This window comes from Ursus americanus, chromosome 14 (assembly GCF_024610735.1).
Source record: "Ursus americanus isolate L20-20 chromosome 14, mUrsAme1.1.p, whole genome shotgun sequence".
Classification (NCBI taxonomy): Eukaryota; Metazoa; Chordata; class Mammalia; order Carnivora; family Ursidae; genus Ursus; species Ursus americanus.
The window spans coordinates 45,619,689-45,636,334 of record NC_142140.1 but is presented as its reverse complement, the minus strand read 5'-3'; the positions used below and the strand labels follow the sequence as shown (position 1 = coordinate 45,636,334).

The 16,646-nt window shown below is 43.6% G+C and overlaps 1 pseudogene; it reads right to left on the bottom strand.

Moving 5' to 3' along the window:
* Nucleotides 1–4,499: 4,499 nt before the first annotated feature.
* LOC148108956 (olfactory receptor 10H3-like) lies at nucleotides 4,500–16,002 on the bottom strand (annotated as a pseudogene).
* Between the last annotated feature and the right edge of the window lie 644 nt (nucleotides 16,003–16,646).

Here is a 16,646-nt window from a genome sequence, read left to right as displayed (position 1 = left end):
ATCTTTCATGCAAATGGACCTCAAAAGAAAGCTGGGGTAGCAATTCTCATATCAGATAAACTGGATTTTAAACTACAGACTATAGTTAGAGACGCAGAAGGGCACTATATTATTCTTAAAGGAAGTATTCAACAGGTGGATATGACAATTATAAATATATATGCCCCCAACAGGGGAGCAGCAAGATACACAAGCCAACTCTTAACCAGAATAAAGAGACATATAAATAAAAATACATTAATAGTAGGGGACCTCAACACTCCACTCTCAGAAATAGACAGAACACCCTGGCAAAAACTAAGCAAAGAATCAAAGGTTTTGAATGCCATACTCGACGAGTTGGACCTCATAGATATATACAGAACACTACACCCCAGAAACAAAGAATACTCATTCTATTCTAATGCCCATGGAACATTCTCAAGAATAGACCATGTTCTGGGACACAAAACAGGTCTCAACCGATACCAAAAGACTGAAATTATCCCCTGCATATTCTCAGACCACAACGCTCTGAAATTGGAACTCAACCACAAGGAAAAATTTGGAAGAAACTCAAACACTTGGAGACTAAGAACCATCCTGCTCAGGAATGACTCGATAAACCAGGAAATCAAAAATCAAATTAAACAATTTATGGAGACCAATGAGAATGAAAATACAACAGTCCAAAACCTATGGGATACTGCAAAGGCAGTCCTAAGGGGGAAATACATAGCCATCCAAGCCTCACTCAAAAGAATAGAAAAATCTAAAATGCAGTTTTTATATTCTCACCTCAAGAAGCTGGAACAGCAACAGAGGGACAGGCCTAATCCACGCACGAGGAAGCAGTTGACCAAAATTAAAGCTGAAATCAATCAAGTCGAAACCAGAAGTACAGTAGAGCAGATCAACAGGACTAGAAGCTGGTTCTTGGAGAGAATCAATAAAATTGACAGACCACTGGCAAGACTTATCCAAAAGAAAAGAGAAAGGACCCAGATTATTAAAATTATGAATGAAAAAGGAGAGGTCACGACGAACACCATTGAAATTGGAAGGATTATTAGAAATTTTTATCAACAGCTATATGCCAATAAACTAAGCACTCTGGAAGAGATGGAATCCTTCCTGGAAACCTATAAACTACCAAGATTGAAACCGGAAGAAATTGATTCCTTAAACAGGCCAATTAATTATGAAGAAATTGAGTCAGTGATAAACAACCTTCCAAATAACAAAACTCCAGGCCCGGACGGTTTTCCTGGGGAATTCTACCAAACATTCAAAGAAGAAATAATACCTATTCTCCTAAAGCTATTTCAAAAAATAGAAACAGAAGGAAAGCTACCAAACTCATTCTATGAGGCCAATATTACCTTGATCCCCAAACCAGGCAAAGACCCCCTAAAAAGGAGAATTACAGACCGATTTCCCTAATGAATATGGACGCCAAAATCCTCAACAAGATACTTGCTAATAGAATCCAACAGTTCATTAAAAGGATTATCCATCACGATCAAGTGGGATTCATACCTGGGATGCAAGCGTGGTTCAATATACGCAAATCAATCAGCGTGATACATCATATCAACAAGAAAAGACTCAAGAACCATATGATCCTCTCAATCGATGCCGAAAAAGCATTTGACAAAATACAGCATCCTTTCCTGATTAAAACCCTTCAGAGTGTAGGAATAGAAGGTACATTTCTCAATCTCATAAAAGCCATCTATGAAAAGCCTACTGCAAATATTATTCTCAATGGGGAAAAGCTGGAAGCCTTTCCCTTAAGATCAGGAACACGACAAGGATGCCCACTCTCGCCACTATTATTCAACATAGTATTAGAAGTCCTTGCAACAGCAATCAGACAACAAAAAGGGATCAAAGGTATTCAAATCGGCAAAGAAGAAGTCAAAATGTCTCTCTTCCCAGATGACATGATACTCTATATGGAAAACCCAAAAGAAGCCACTCCCAAACTATTAGAAGTTATAGAGCAATTCAGTAACGTGGCGGGATACAAAATCAATGCTCAGAAATCAGTTGCATTTCTGTACACGAATAACGAGACCGAAGAAAGAGAAATTAGGGAATCCATCCCATTTACAATAGCACCAAAAACCATACGTTACCTTGGAATTAACTTAACCAGAGACGTAAAGGTCCTATATTCTAGAAACTATAAATCACTCTTGAAAGACATTGAGGAAGACATAAAAAGATGGAAAGATATTCCATGCTCATGGATCGGAAGAATTAACATAGTTAAAATGTCCATGCTACCCAGAACAATCTACACTTTCAATGCTATCCCGATCAAAATACCGAGGACATTTTTCAAAGAACTGGAACAAATAGTCCTTAAATTTGTATGGAACCAGAAAAGGCCCCGGATCTCCAAGGAACTGTTGAAAAGGAAAAACAAAGCTGGGGGCATCACAATGCCGGATTTCAAGCTGTACTACAAAGCTGTGATCACAAAGACAGCATGGTACTGGCACAAAAACAGACACATAGACCAATGAAACAGAATAGAGAGCCCAGAAATGGACCCTCAGCTCTTTGGGCAACTAATATTTGATAAAGCAGGAAAAAACATCCGGTGGGAAAAAGACAGTCTCTTCAATAAATGGTGCTGGGAAAATTGGACAGCTACATGCAAAAGAATGAAACTTGACCACTCTCTCACACCATACACAAAAATAAACTCCAAATGGATGAAAGACCTCGATGTGAGACAGGAATCCATCAAAATTCTAGAGGAGAACATAGGCAGCAACCTCTACGACATCGGCCAAAGCAACCTTTTTCATGATACATCCCCAAAGGCAAGAGAAACAAAAGATAAAATGAATTTATGGGACTTCATCAAGATTAAAAGTTTCTGCACATCCAAGGAAACAGTCAGAAAAACTAAGAGGCAGCCCATGGAATGGGAGAAGATATTTGCAAATGACACTACAGATAAAGGACTGGTATCCAAGATCTACAAAGAACTTCTCAAACTCAATACACGAGAAACAAATAAACAAATCAAAAAATGGGCAGAAGATATGAACAGACACTTTTCCAATGAAGACATACAAATGGCTAACAGATACATGAAAAAATGTTCAAAATCATTAGCCATCAAGGAAATTCAAATCAAAAGCACACTGAGATACCACCTTACGCCAGTTAGAATGGCAAAAATAGACAAGGCAAGAAACAACAATTGTTGGAGAGGATGTGGAGAAAGGGGATCCCTCCTACATTGTTGGTGGGAATGCAAGTTGGTACAGCCACTCTGGAAAACAGTGTGGAGGTCCCTTAAAAAGTTAAAAATTGAGCTACCCTATGATCCAGCCATTGCACTACTGGGTGTTTACCCCAAAGATACAGACGTAGTGAAGAGAAGGGCCATATGCACCCCAATGTTCATAGCAGCATTGTCCACAATAGCTAAATTGTGGAAGGAGCCGAGATGCCCTTCAACAGATGACTGGATTAAGAAGTTGTGGTCCATATATACAATGGAATATTACTCAGCAATCAGAAAGAATGAGTTCTCAACATTTGCTACAACATGGACGGCACTGGAGGAGATAATACTAAGTGAAATAAGTCAAGCAGAGAAAGACAACTATCATATGGTTTCTCTCATCTATGGAACATAAGAACTAGGATGATCGGTAGGGGAAGAAAGGGGGGGTAATCAGAAGGGGGAATGAAACATGAGAGACTATGGACTATGAGAAACAAACTGAGGGCTACAGAGGGGAGGGGGGTGGGGGAATGGGATAGGCCGGTGATGGGTAGTAAGGAGGGCACGTATTGCATGGTGCACTGGGTGTTATACACAACTAATGAATCATCGAGCCTTACATCGGAAACCGGGGATGTACTGTATGGTGACTAACATAATATAATAAAAAATCATTAAAAAAAAAAGAGTCAATGCTTGATAAGAAAAGGGTCAGTGTTTTGGGCATTTATTATTATGCTTATTTTTGTTTATCCTTATGGTGGAGGAGGGGAAAAATTTTGTTGCTTCTCCATTCATGAAGAACCCCCTGTGGGGCACCTGCCTGGGTCAGTCCATAAGCCTCTGCCTTAGGCTCAGGGAGTGATCCTGGAGTTCTGGGATTGAGCCCCACATCAGGCTCTTCCGCTGGTAGCCTACTTCTTTCGCTCCCACTCCTCCTGTTTGTGTTCCCTCTCTCACTGGCTGTCTCTCTCTGTCAAATAAATAAATAAAATCTTAAAAAAAAAAAAAAGAAGAACCCTGTGCATCCATGCCCAGACACACCCACATGATGCTGCCCTTCAGCCCTTAGGTAAATAACACGTTCTCTGCTGGAGGTAATGGGATGGACTTCATCACATATGGAAGAAAAACAAATAGCAAGCATGCATCTATCACCTATGGATGAGTGTATTTTCATATACATGAAACCCTACAACAGTCTTATACAGACAGATGTTATTATTCCCAGCCCTCCTGTCATATTTCCTTACCATCAAACTGGTCATCAGGAACTTAGAGGACTGAATTTTCTCTGGAAGCATTCCATTATGGCATTCCTGACCTCCTTATTCCTAAGACTGAAAATGATTGAGCTTAGAAAGAGGGTGAAGACTGTACACTGGTGGTCATCAGAGCGTTACTGTCCATAGAATGGGGGCCCTTGGGTTTGAAGTAGATAATGCAGGCAAAACCAGAGCGCACAATGACCATAGTGAGGTGGGCCACACATATGGAGAAGGTCTTGTGCCTGCCCTCAGCTGAGGGAATCCTCAATATGGCAGCCACAATGAAGACATAGGAGAGGATGATTAGGAATAAACACCCATCCGATCTGTGACAAACACCAGATCACAACCATGGTGACACAAGATGTCTCCTTCCCACAGGCCAAACTTAGGAGGGAAAGACATGGTAGACAAAATCATGGTTTACTTTAGACCCACAGAAGGTGAGGTGAAAAACTATCAGGGTCACCATCATTCCCATGACAGAGTCCAGCCCAATACCTGGACAGGAGATGGCACAGCCATGTGGACTCATGAGCACATGGTACCTCGGGAGAGGCAGATGGACACATAGCAGTCATTGGCTATGATCATGAACAGAAAGGTGTGCTATATATCCTCACAGCACTTTGTCTTCATTTACTCATTCATGTAGTCAAGAAATGTTGTTCAAGGCTTATTTTATACGGAAATTTTCTTTTTTTTTTATAATGATTTTTTATTATATTATGTTAGTCACCATACAGTACATCCCCGGTTTTCTATGTAAGGCTCGATGATTCATTAGTTGTGTATAACACCCAGTGCACCATGCAATATGTGCCCTCCTTACTACCCATCACCGGCCTATCCCATTCCCCCACCCCCCTCCCCTCTGTAGCCCTCAGTTTGTTTCTCATAGTCCATAGTCTCTCATGTTTCATTCCCCCTTCTGATTACTCCCCCTTTCTTTATCCCTTTCTTCCCCTACCGATCATTCTAGTTCTTATGTTCCATAGATGAGAGAAATCATATGATAGTTGTCTTTCTCTGCTTGACTTAATTCACTTAACATTATCTCCTCCAGTGCCGTCCATGTTGTAGCAAATGTTGAGAACTCGTTCTTTCTGATTGCTGAGTAATATTCCATTGTATATATGGACCACAACTTCTTAATCCAGTCATCTGTTGCAGGGCATCTCGGCTCCTTCCACGATTTAGCTATTGTGGACATTGCTGCTATGAACATTGGGGTGCATATGGCCCTTCTCTTCACTACGTCTGTATCTTTGGGGTAAACACCCAGTAGTGCAATGGCTGGATCATAGGGTAGCTCAATTTTTAACTTTTTAAGGGACCTCCACACTGTTTTCCAGAGTGGCTGTACCAACTTGCATTCCCACCAACAATGTAGGAGGGATCCCCTTTCTCCACATCCTCTCCAACAATTGTTGTTTCTTGCCTTGTCTATTTTTGCCATTCTAACTGGCGTAAGGTGGTATCTCAGTGTGGCTTTGATTTGAATTTCCTTGATGGCTAATGATTTTGAACATTTTTTCATGTGTCTGTTAGCCATTTGTATGTCTTCATTGGAAAAGTGTCTTCATATCTTCTGCCCATTTTTTTATTTGATTATTTCTTCCTCGTGTATTGAGTTTGAGAAGTTCTTTGTAGATCTTGGATACCAGTCCTTTATCTGTAGTGTCATTTGCAAATATCTTCTCCCATTCCGTGGGCTGCCTCTTAGTTTTTCTGACTGTTTCCTTGGCTGTGCAGAAACTTTTAATCTTGATGAAGTCCCATAAATTCATTTTATCTTTTGTTTCTCTTGCCTTTGGGGATGTATCATGAAAAAGGTTGCTTTGGCCGATGTCGTAGAGGTTGCTGCCTATGTTCTCCTCTAGAATTTTGATGGATTCCTGTCTCACATCGAGGTCTTTCATCCATTTGGAGTTTATTTTTGTGTATGGTGTGAGAGAGTGGTCAAGTTTCATTCTTTTGCATGTAGCTGTCCAATTTTCCCAGCACCATTTATTGAAGAGACTGTCTTTTTCCCACCGGATGTTTTTTCCTGCTTTATCAAATATTAGTTGCCCAAAGAGCTGAGGGTCCATTTCTGGGCTCTCTATTCTGTTTCATTGGTCTATGTGTCTGTTTTTGTGCCAGTACCATGCTGTCTTTGTGATCACAGCTTTGTAGTACAGCTTGAAATCCGGCATTGTGATGCCCCCAGCTTTGTTTTTCCTTTTCAACAGTTCCTTGGAGATCCGGGGCCTTTTCTGGTTCCATACAAATTTAAGGACTATTTGTTCCAGTTCTTTGAAAAACGTTCTCGGTATTTTGATCGGGATAGCATTGAAAGTGTAGATTGCTCTGGGTAGCATGGACATTTTAACTATGTTAATTCTTCCGATCCATGAGCATGGAATATCTTTCCATCTTTTTATGTCTTCCTCAATGTCTTTTAAGAGTGATTTATAGTTTCTAGAATAAAGGTCCTTTATGTCTCTGGTTAAGTTAATTCCAAGGTAACGTATGGTTTTTGGTGCTATTGTAAATGGGATGGATTCCCTAATTTCTCTTTCTTCATTCTCGTTATTCGTGTACAGAAATGCAACTGATTTCTGAGCATTGATTTTGTATCCCGCCACGTTACTGAATTGCTCTATAACTTCTAATAGTTTGGGAGTGGCTTCTTTTGGGTTTTCCATATAGAGTATCATGTCATCTGCGAAGAGAGACATTTTGACTTCTTCTTTGCCGATTTGAATACCTTTGATCCCTTCTTGTTGTCTGATTGCTGTTGCAAGGACTTGTAGTACTATGTTGAATAATAGTGGCGAGAGTGGGCATCCTTGTCGTGTTCCTGGTCTTAAGGGAAAGGCTTCCAGCTTTTCCCCATTGAGAATAATATTTGCAGTAGGCTTTTCATAGATGGCTTTTATGAGATTGAGAAATGTACCTTCTATTCCTACACTCTGAAGGGTTTTAATCAGGAAAGGATGCTGTATTTTGTCAAATGCTTTTTCGGCATTGAATGAGAGGATCATATGGTTCTTGAGTCTTTTCTTGTTGATATGATGTATCACGCTGATTGATTTGCGTATATTGAACCACGCTTGCATCCCAGGTATGAATCCCACTTGATCGTGGTGGATAATCCTTTTAATGAACTGTTGGATTCTATTAGCAAGTATCTTGTTGAGGATTTTGGCGTCCATATTCATTAGGGAAATCGGTCTGTAATTCTCCTTTTTAGGGGGTCTTTGCCTGGTTTGGGGATCAAGGTAATATTGGCCTCATAGAATGAGTTTGGTAGCTTTCCTTCTGTTTCTATTTTTTGAAATAGCTTTAGGAGAATAGGTATTATTTCTTCTTTGAATGTTTGGTAGAATTCCCCAGGAAAACCGTCCGGGCCTGGAGTTTTGTTATTTGGAAGGTTGTTTATCACTGACTCAATTTCTTCATAATTAATTGGCCTGTTTAAGGAATCAATTTCTTCCGGTTTCAATCTTGGTAGTTTATAGGTTTCCAGGAAGGATTCCATCTCTTCCAGAGTGCTTAGTTTATTGGCATATAGCTGTTGATGAAAATTTCTAATAATCCTTCCAATTTCAATGGTGTTCGTCGTGACCTCTCCTTTTTCATTCATAATTTTAATAATCTGGGTCCTTTCTCTTTTCTTTTGGATAAGTCTTGCCAGTGGTCTGTCAATTTTATTGATTCTCTCCAAGAACCAGCTTCTAGTCCTGTTGATCTGCTCTACTGTACTTCTGGTTTCGACTTGATTGATTTCAGCTTTAATTTTGGTCAACTGCTTCCTCGTGCGTGGATTAGGCCTGTCCCTCTGTTGCTGTTCCAGCTTCTTGAGGTGAGAATATAAAAACTGCATTTTAGATTTTTCTATTCTTTTGAGTGAGGCTTGGATGGCTATGTATTTCCCCCTTAGGACTGCCTTTGCAGTATCCCATAGGTTTTGGACTGTTGTATTTTCATTCTCATTGGTCTCCATAAATTGTTTAATTTGATTTTTGATTTCCTGGTTTATCGAGTCATTCCTGAGCAGGATGGTTCTTAGTCTCCAAGTGTTTGAGTTTCTTCCAAATTTTTCCTTGTGGTTGAGTTCCAATTTCAGAGCGTTGTGGTCTGAGAATATGCAGGGGATAATTTCAATCTTTTGGTATCGGCTGAGACCTGTTTTGTGTCCCAGAACATGGTCTATTCTTGAAAATGTTCCATGGGCATTAGAATAGAATGAGTATTCTTTGGTTCTGGGGTGTAGTGTTCTATATATATCTATGAGGTCCAACTCATCGAGTATGGCATTCAAAGCCTTTGATTCTTTGCTTAGTTTTTGCCAGGGTGTTCTGTCTATTTCTGAGAGTGGAGTGTTGAGGTCCCCTACTATTAATGTATTTTTATTTATATGTCTCTTTATTCTGGTTAAGAGTTGGCTTGTGTATCTTGCTGCTCCCCTGTTGGGGGCATATATATTTATAATTGTCATATCCACCTGTTGAATACTTCCTTTAAGAATAATATAGTGCCCTTCTGCGTCTCTAACTATAGTCTGTAGTTTAAAATCCAGTTTATCTGATATGAGAATTGCTACCCCAGCTTTCTTTTGAGGTCCATTTGCATGAAAGATGGTACTCCATCCCCTTATTCTCAGTCTGAATGCATCTTTGGGTTCGAAATGAATCTCTTGTAGACAGCAAATGGATGGGTCATTTCTTTTTATCCAATCTGCAAACCTGTGGCGTTTTGAGCAAGAATTTAAACCATTAATGTTAAGACTGAGTACTGAGAGATATGCTTTTATTTCTGCCATGTTGTCAGTAAAGTCTTTGTATTGGCTGTGACTTTCTGTTTTGTATCACTCTTGGGGCCTTTTTACTTTTATAGAACCCACCGTAATACCTCCTGTAGGGCTGGTTTCGTGGTTACAAAATTGGCTAGTGACTGTCGATTCTGAAATGTCTTTATTTCTCCATCAATTCTGAATGACAGCCTTGCTGGATAAAGGATCCTTGACTGCATGTTTTTCTCTGAAAGAGCTTTAAAAATGCTCCCCCAACCCTTTCTCTCATTCTAGGTCTGTGTAGACAGGTCTGACGTAATTCTGATGCCTTTGCCTTGGTACGTGAGAAATTTCTTTGCCCTGGCTGCTTTCAATACTGTATCCTTGGATCTCATATTTGCGAAATGCACTATGACGTGACGTGGTGTAGTTCTGTCATGGTTGAGCTTGGGAGGGGTCCTCTTTGCCTCTTGGACACGAATGTTTGTTTCCCTCACTAGATTAGGGAAGTTTTCAGCTACAATTTGTTCAAATATCTCTTCTAGACCTCTGTTTTTCTCCACCTCCTCGGGGATGCCGATGATTCTAACATTGGATCGTTTCGTTGAGTCAGTAATCTCCCGTAGCCAACATTCGTGGGGGTGGATTTTTTTAAGACCATCTTCTATTTTTATTTTTTCCTCTATTAACCCATCCTCCAATTCACTAACCCTTTCCTCCGCTTCCGTGACCCTGGCCGTCAGAGCCTCTAGTTTTGCCTGCATTTGGCTCATAGAATTTTTAATTTCTGTCAGATTTGCTCTCATTTCCGCCCTTAGGGATTCTATATTCTCGGTAACATTTTCCTGAATACTTTTTTCAAGTCTACTCATTATCTTGACCATTGTTAGTCTGAATTCCATTTCTGATAATTTGGTTACATCCATATCCGTTACTTCTGTGGCAGAGGCCACTGACTCACTGTCTTTTCTTTGCTGGGGGGGGCTTCTCCTTCTTGTCATTCTAATGAGGAGAGGTTGTGGGGTTTTCCAGAGCCCAAAATTATTGACTGGGTCCCAGGCCGTGCCCCTTGTTTTATAGGGATCTTAGAGATGTGGGCTTCTTCTTTAAAGATTTTTTTTATTTACCTTTCTGAGAGAGGGATACAGACAGTCAGCAAGAACGGAACAGAAGCAGGGGAGTGAGAGAGGAAGAAGCAGGCTCCCAGCGGAGGAGCCCGATGAGGGACTCCTTTCCAGAGCTCTGGGATCACGCCCTAAGCCGGAGACAGGCGCTCAATGACTGCGCCACCCAGGTGCCTCGGGTTGTGGGCTTCTTGATTTTTCAGCCTGCCTTCTGTGTTCTGGGGGAGGGGCCTGCCACGCCGATACTCAGGCAACCCTGTTTTGTCAGAGTCTCCGTGTCCCCTGCGAGGGGGGATGGGGATGGGCACTCTCTGAGCCGGTATTTCCAGGCTTTTGTTCTCTGGCGGCTTTCCCTGGCGGCTTTCCCTGGCGGCCGGCTATGCCTCTTCTGAGGGTCAGAGCAGCAGAGGCTGCATTGTCACAGAACAGAGGGATTGCAGCCCATTCTCCACTGATGTTCTGGCCACTTTAACTCTATTACTGTTGGTGCTGCTCTACCCTGCGGCGTCCCGGGATGTGCGCACCAACTCGGCGTCCCTGCCCTCACTTCCAGGGCCGGCGCGTCTCTGTCCTTTGTGTTTCTAATGCCGCCAGCCACCGGCCACCCCGCGTGCTCCCGGGTCTCCCGCTCTCAGTCTATGCCTGGTGAGCACACCTCGATTCCAGAGTTTCGTGAGAAGCCTGGTGGCGCGCGCAGCTGGTTCAGGGTCTCAGTCTGCTGTTTCGCGGGTGTCGACCGCGAGTCCGCCCGCTCCCCCGAGCAGGTGGCCCGCCAGCCGCCAGCCGCCCCCCGCGCGCTCTGGGAGCCCCCGGTCTCAGTCTGGATCCCGTGAGCACACCGGGATTCCGGAGTTCCGGGAGATGCCTGGTGGCGCGCGCGTTCATGGCTCACCGGTCTCAGTCCGCTCTCTCTCGCGGTGCCCTCTGTGAGTCCGCCCGCTCCCCTGTGCAGGTGGCTGCCGCTTCCCGGCGCCCAAACGCGGCAGCTCCCTCCCCCTTCCGTTTATCTTCGGATATCTGTGCACAGTTTACAGCTCCCCTCTTCGTACCTCAATACTCAGCGCTGGAGATGTTCATTTGTAGAGATCCAGATGCATCATCCTGCGTCTCAGGCTGATTCCGTGGTTATTTAGGCTGGTCTGGTACCTATCCAGCTCGACTCAGGGGACCGGCTGAAAAAGGGGTCCCCTACTCCTCCGCCATCTTAACTCCCCTATATGGAAAATTTCTAAGTGCTTGAATCCAGCAATGACCAAGGCCTAGGGCTCTGCTCTGTCCTTTCCATGGTCCACCAAGGGAAGCTGTCATATAACCAAAGATGACTGCACAGAGTGGTCAGAGGTGTGTTGGGGACAGCCTAGGGGTCTGCAGAAGCTAAGCGTGGGTCTCAGACCCAGCCTGGGATTTAGAGACTTTGAAATTGGTGGTGTCTATAGGGAGACCTGAAGGGTGAGGCAGAGAGGTGGAAGAGGAGTTTCCAGACAGAGGGGAGAGTAAGCACAAAAGCCCAGGGTGAGAGAGGCATAGTGCATTTGGGACAATGGTATGTTCAGTGCATTAGGGAGAGTTGGAAATGGCTAGTGTGATTCTGGAATTGAAGGCAGAGAGGTGGGTAGGGCAAAAGCATGCAAGACCATGGTGTCCACTTGAAGAGTTTGTTCTAAGGGCAATGGGGACCCTTGAATCATTTTTAAATAATAGAGGAAAGAGCTGTATTCCATTATGTGAACATATTCATGGATGTTTCCAGTGGGGCTTCCTATGAGGGTGTTCTTATGATATCTAGTACATGTCCTTTAGTGGGTTAATACTTATGTGTTGGGTTGGGTCTATAGTTAGGTGTGTAAATACTGACTCATAGGGAATACCTGTTCAGCTCGAATACATACTGCCACATAGTTTTTCCAAAATGGTTGTGCCAAGAGGAACATTTTAAGCATAAGCAGCATGGTCAGATTCCTGTTTGTAGAGATCCCCTCTGGCTGGTGTGAGGGAAACAGGCTGCTGAGGGCTTGTTGGGTGGGCAGTCACAGGAAGAGATGGGGAGAGGTGCATGAGGGCATCCTGGATGGGGTGCAGTGGGAAACTGAGGTTGATTTCAGACAGAGAATGGACAGTGATGCTGATTGGACTGAGGGAGACAGGAATGAACTGTTGCTACTTCTAACACTCAAGACACCAAATGTGTGAGTTCTTTCCACCCCAAGAACCAATTCTACAACTACCCAGACACCACCTTGGTGTCCTGTAATTCTGTTAAATTCAGACACTTACTACCTGGGGATGCCAGTCACAAGTACTCAGTGCCCAGGGTACCTGCACTTCTGTCTGACGTGGCTACAAAGGTGGGGGTTTCCACATTCCCCCATTTCCATTTTGATACTTTGCTAGAATGACACAGAAATCAGGAAAATTCAACACCTACTCTTCCCAGTTTATTATGAAACAACTCAGGAACAGCCAAATAAAAGAGATGCATCCTGCAAGGTATGGAGGAAGGAGGGAGGAACTTCCATGCCCTCTCTGGACATGCCACCCTCCCAGCACCACCATGTGTTCACCAGCTGGGAAGGTTTTTGAATCCCATTGTTTAGGGAGTCCTTACGGAGGTTTGGTTACACAGACATGATTGCTTAAATCCTTCATCCTTATTGAGTATGAATCTGTAGCCCCTCTCCCCTCCCTGGAGGTTCCAAGTCTCTAATCACCCCTTGGTTGTTCTGGTGAGCAGCCCCCTTCCTAAAACTATCCAGGAGTCCCCAGCCACCACTCATCACCAAACCACTATATCACTCCTGAGACAGGGGCCTAGGGGCTCTGTCTAGGGACCCAACAAAGACCAAATGTGTTATTAGAGCCCAAGGACGCACATACTAAGGTGGAATCTCGGGCTTGGATACCACGACGACAGAGATAGGGTAAATCAACCAAGACGAGAAGTCGTGCTATGCAGTTTGTCCAGAAGACACTGAACACTTCCGTTGACCAAGAGAAACCATTCTCCAAGACCTAGCTCTAAATTGCCCTTATTCTGGGAAGCCTTCCAGCTGCCTTGACCCCAGGGCAGTGCCCTGGATTCCCACTCTGGGCTTCTTCAACTCCTGCCTTCCCTCTGACCCTGCCCTGACCCTAAGGAGTTGAGGGCATCTACTCCAGTCCTGTTGCCCCAGACCGGGAGCTGCTATTTCCCTTTAGGGGCTGAGTCACTCTTGGCAGTGAGAGATAGCAGGGAGCCTTGGTCTTGTCGAAGTGTTGGAGGAATGAGTAGAGACTGCAGGTCCCCAGAGGCCCTCTGATGATCCTCTTGGCTTCTCCAGACCCTGAGGGCAGCTGTTGCAGTTTAGTGTCCCAGGGAGGCCCTGGGGAGCAGCCTCGTGGGAAGCTGCAGCAGGGATAAAGCACACAACATCTGTTCCAGGAGCCCCGAGGTCTGGCCACACACCTGCCCCTGTGTGCCACTGACAGCCCCAGGCAGGAGAGTTTCTTCTGCCTTCCCCTGCTGGCTGCATCCTGGAAGAGGCAGCCCAGGCTGAGGGAGACCAGGAAGGATAAGGTAGGTGGCAATCCATGGACAGTTGTGGGGAGTTACGCCCAGACTGAAGATGAGGACAGGGTCTGGGAGAAGGGTCATAAACAGGCTCTTAGCCTTGGAAAGCTGTTTGGATCTTCTCAGGTTGCCCACTTCGGGTCTTGGGTTCTCTCAAGCCAAGTGCCCAATGCAGCTTCTAAGACTGCATTCTTTGAGGCTCCTACTTCCCCCGGAAATGTTTGTACATCCCTGGAGGACTTTTTGGTCATCCCAGCTCATATGGGGGTGAGGGGATGTTACTGGTATCAGGGGGGTTGTGGCCATGATTGCTTCTAAAGTTTGTAGAACTTAGTATACTTTTGGTGCATTTGTCCCTTTGGTGAACCAATGGGGTTACATTGATATTAACTCAGCCCATAGGTCATTAGGGTTCACTGTCTGTGGTGCACATTCTTGGGTTTTGGGAACTGTATGATGACTTGTACACACCATTACAGCATCATCCAGAATATCTCAGGTGCTCTAATTTTCTTGTGCCCAAATGGAATTCAGCTAGAGTGTTCATCTGCTTTTACTTCATTCACTCAAGATCATTTTACAAGTTCATTTACACTGCTGTGTGCATCAAACTCTGCCTGGGGCTCCAATAGTTGCATCCAGCCCATGTGCTGCCCACTTCGTACTTACGGACAAGCAGCTTTTCCCATTTCTCCCTACAAGCAATGCTATAAAGCATCCCCTGACATGCTCCCCTATAGATTCCTGTGAACAACGGAGATAGATGCTCAGGAGCACAGGTGCTGGTGCACAGAGCACAGGAACTCTGAATTTGCACCCTCTAGTTCTCACAGGCAGTGCATGAATATTGCTTTCTCCCCATATCCTGATCAGCACTGGACACTTTCTAATTTGGGGCATTGAATAGGTAGATACTACCTATGAATTTTCACTGCATTTCCCTTTCTTTCTCTCCCTAACCTCCCTCTTTTTTTTTCTTTTTAGCATGTTTTCCTTTTCCTGTGCTACACCCTCTGTGAGTTCTCTGCTCACACCTTTCCTCATTTCCGTGTTGAGCTTTCTACTTCCTGTAGATGGAACTGACTTCTCCTTTATTCTACATCCTATTCCCTGGTCAGTTGTGGACAATGAAAATGATCTTGCCCCACCTTTCCATCTCCCCTTAACTGGATCCAGGACATCTTGTGTTGAACAAACACTCCTCCTGTTGATGTTTTCATTCTTTCAAAATCACCTAATGTTTGTGCTTCTGGAGTTTAAGAAGTCCTTCTCCACTCTTAGAGCAACAAAATTCTTCCCCTGCACCTTCTCCTATTAACGTCCTAGCATTCTATTTCGTATTTAGTCTTGAATCCAGGAATCCACCTTTGTGTGTTGTCTTGGGCAGAAATTCAGATGGACTTTCCTTTATAAAAGGACCAATTTTCCCACCACAAACTCTTTTTTTTTTTTAAAGATTTTATTTATTTATTTGACAGAGATACAGACAGCCAGCGAGAGAGGGAACACAAGCAGGGGGAGTGGGAGAGAAAGAAGCAGGCTCATAGCGGAAGAGCCTGATGTGGGGCTCGATCCCACAACGCCGGGATCACGCCCTGAGCCGAAGGCAGACGCTTAACCACTGTGCCACCCAGGCGCCCCCGCCACCACAAACTCTTAAACAATCCACCTTTTCCCTTTGATTTGTGTTCCCACCTCTATCACATCTTCAGCTGTGAATCATGTGGGGAGATTTTCTGAGGTATCCAATTAATTTGATCTGTGTCTCTGTCTGTTCCAGGTTCACATTTAAAAATGACGATGATGTGTATGATGTCTCTGAGTCCCCATATCTGACAGAGCATTTCCTTCCGATTGACTCCATTTTTAGAAGATTGGTACAGGTTTGCACTGACCTTATTTTTCAGAAGGAATTTGAGGGAACTTTTATGAAATGTGCAGTTGATTCACTGGAAATGTAAATGCAGTTGCACTGATGTCATAATTTGAGGAAGACGTGTCATCATTACCATATTCACAGACCCCAGCAGAGAGTGTAGACTGTTCTCCATGTGTTCAAATCGCCTTCTACCTTTTATTAATGGTAAAAATTTCTGATTTTGGAGGTATTGCATGTGTTTGATTGATTCCTAGATATTTTATAACAGAGGCTACCAAGTGTGATATGAGGACCCTGGGGTCCCAGAGACCCTTTTTGGGGACCATCAGGTCCTCACCTTTCCAATGAAGGTGAGGATGTATTTTCATCCTATGTCAACGAAACCACATATTGCCATGGGCTGAATGAAGAAGTAGATACAAGCATCATCTTGTCTCCCCCAGCCAGCCAGCATGGGACAAATTTGCTAAAATGTAAAACAAAAACAAAACAAAAACAAAACCCAAAAACAAAAAAACCCCCAAAAAACTCTTGTCACTAAATGTTAATTTTGTAAAAGTAGTTACATTCCTAAAAATATGTTACTTACGAAGACATTGAATAGGTTGACTCTTCTTTTGAATGTATCCATAACTAAATATTGTCAGAGAATCTCAGTGTTCCTTTTGAATACGGTAAACAGGTAGAGCTTAAGGCATCCAGCAAAAATCCACCGGAGGCTCAAATTTTCTTGAGTGTAAAGAAATCACCAGACCAAACTGGTAGAGAGCTGTTTCTTTACACTTTGTGTCACTCTTGGTAATGGTATCTTACTTT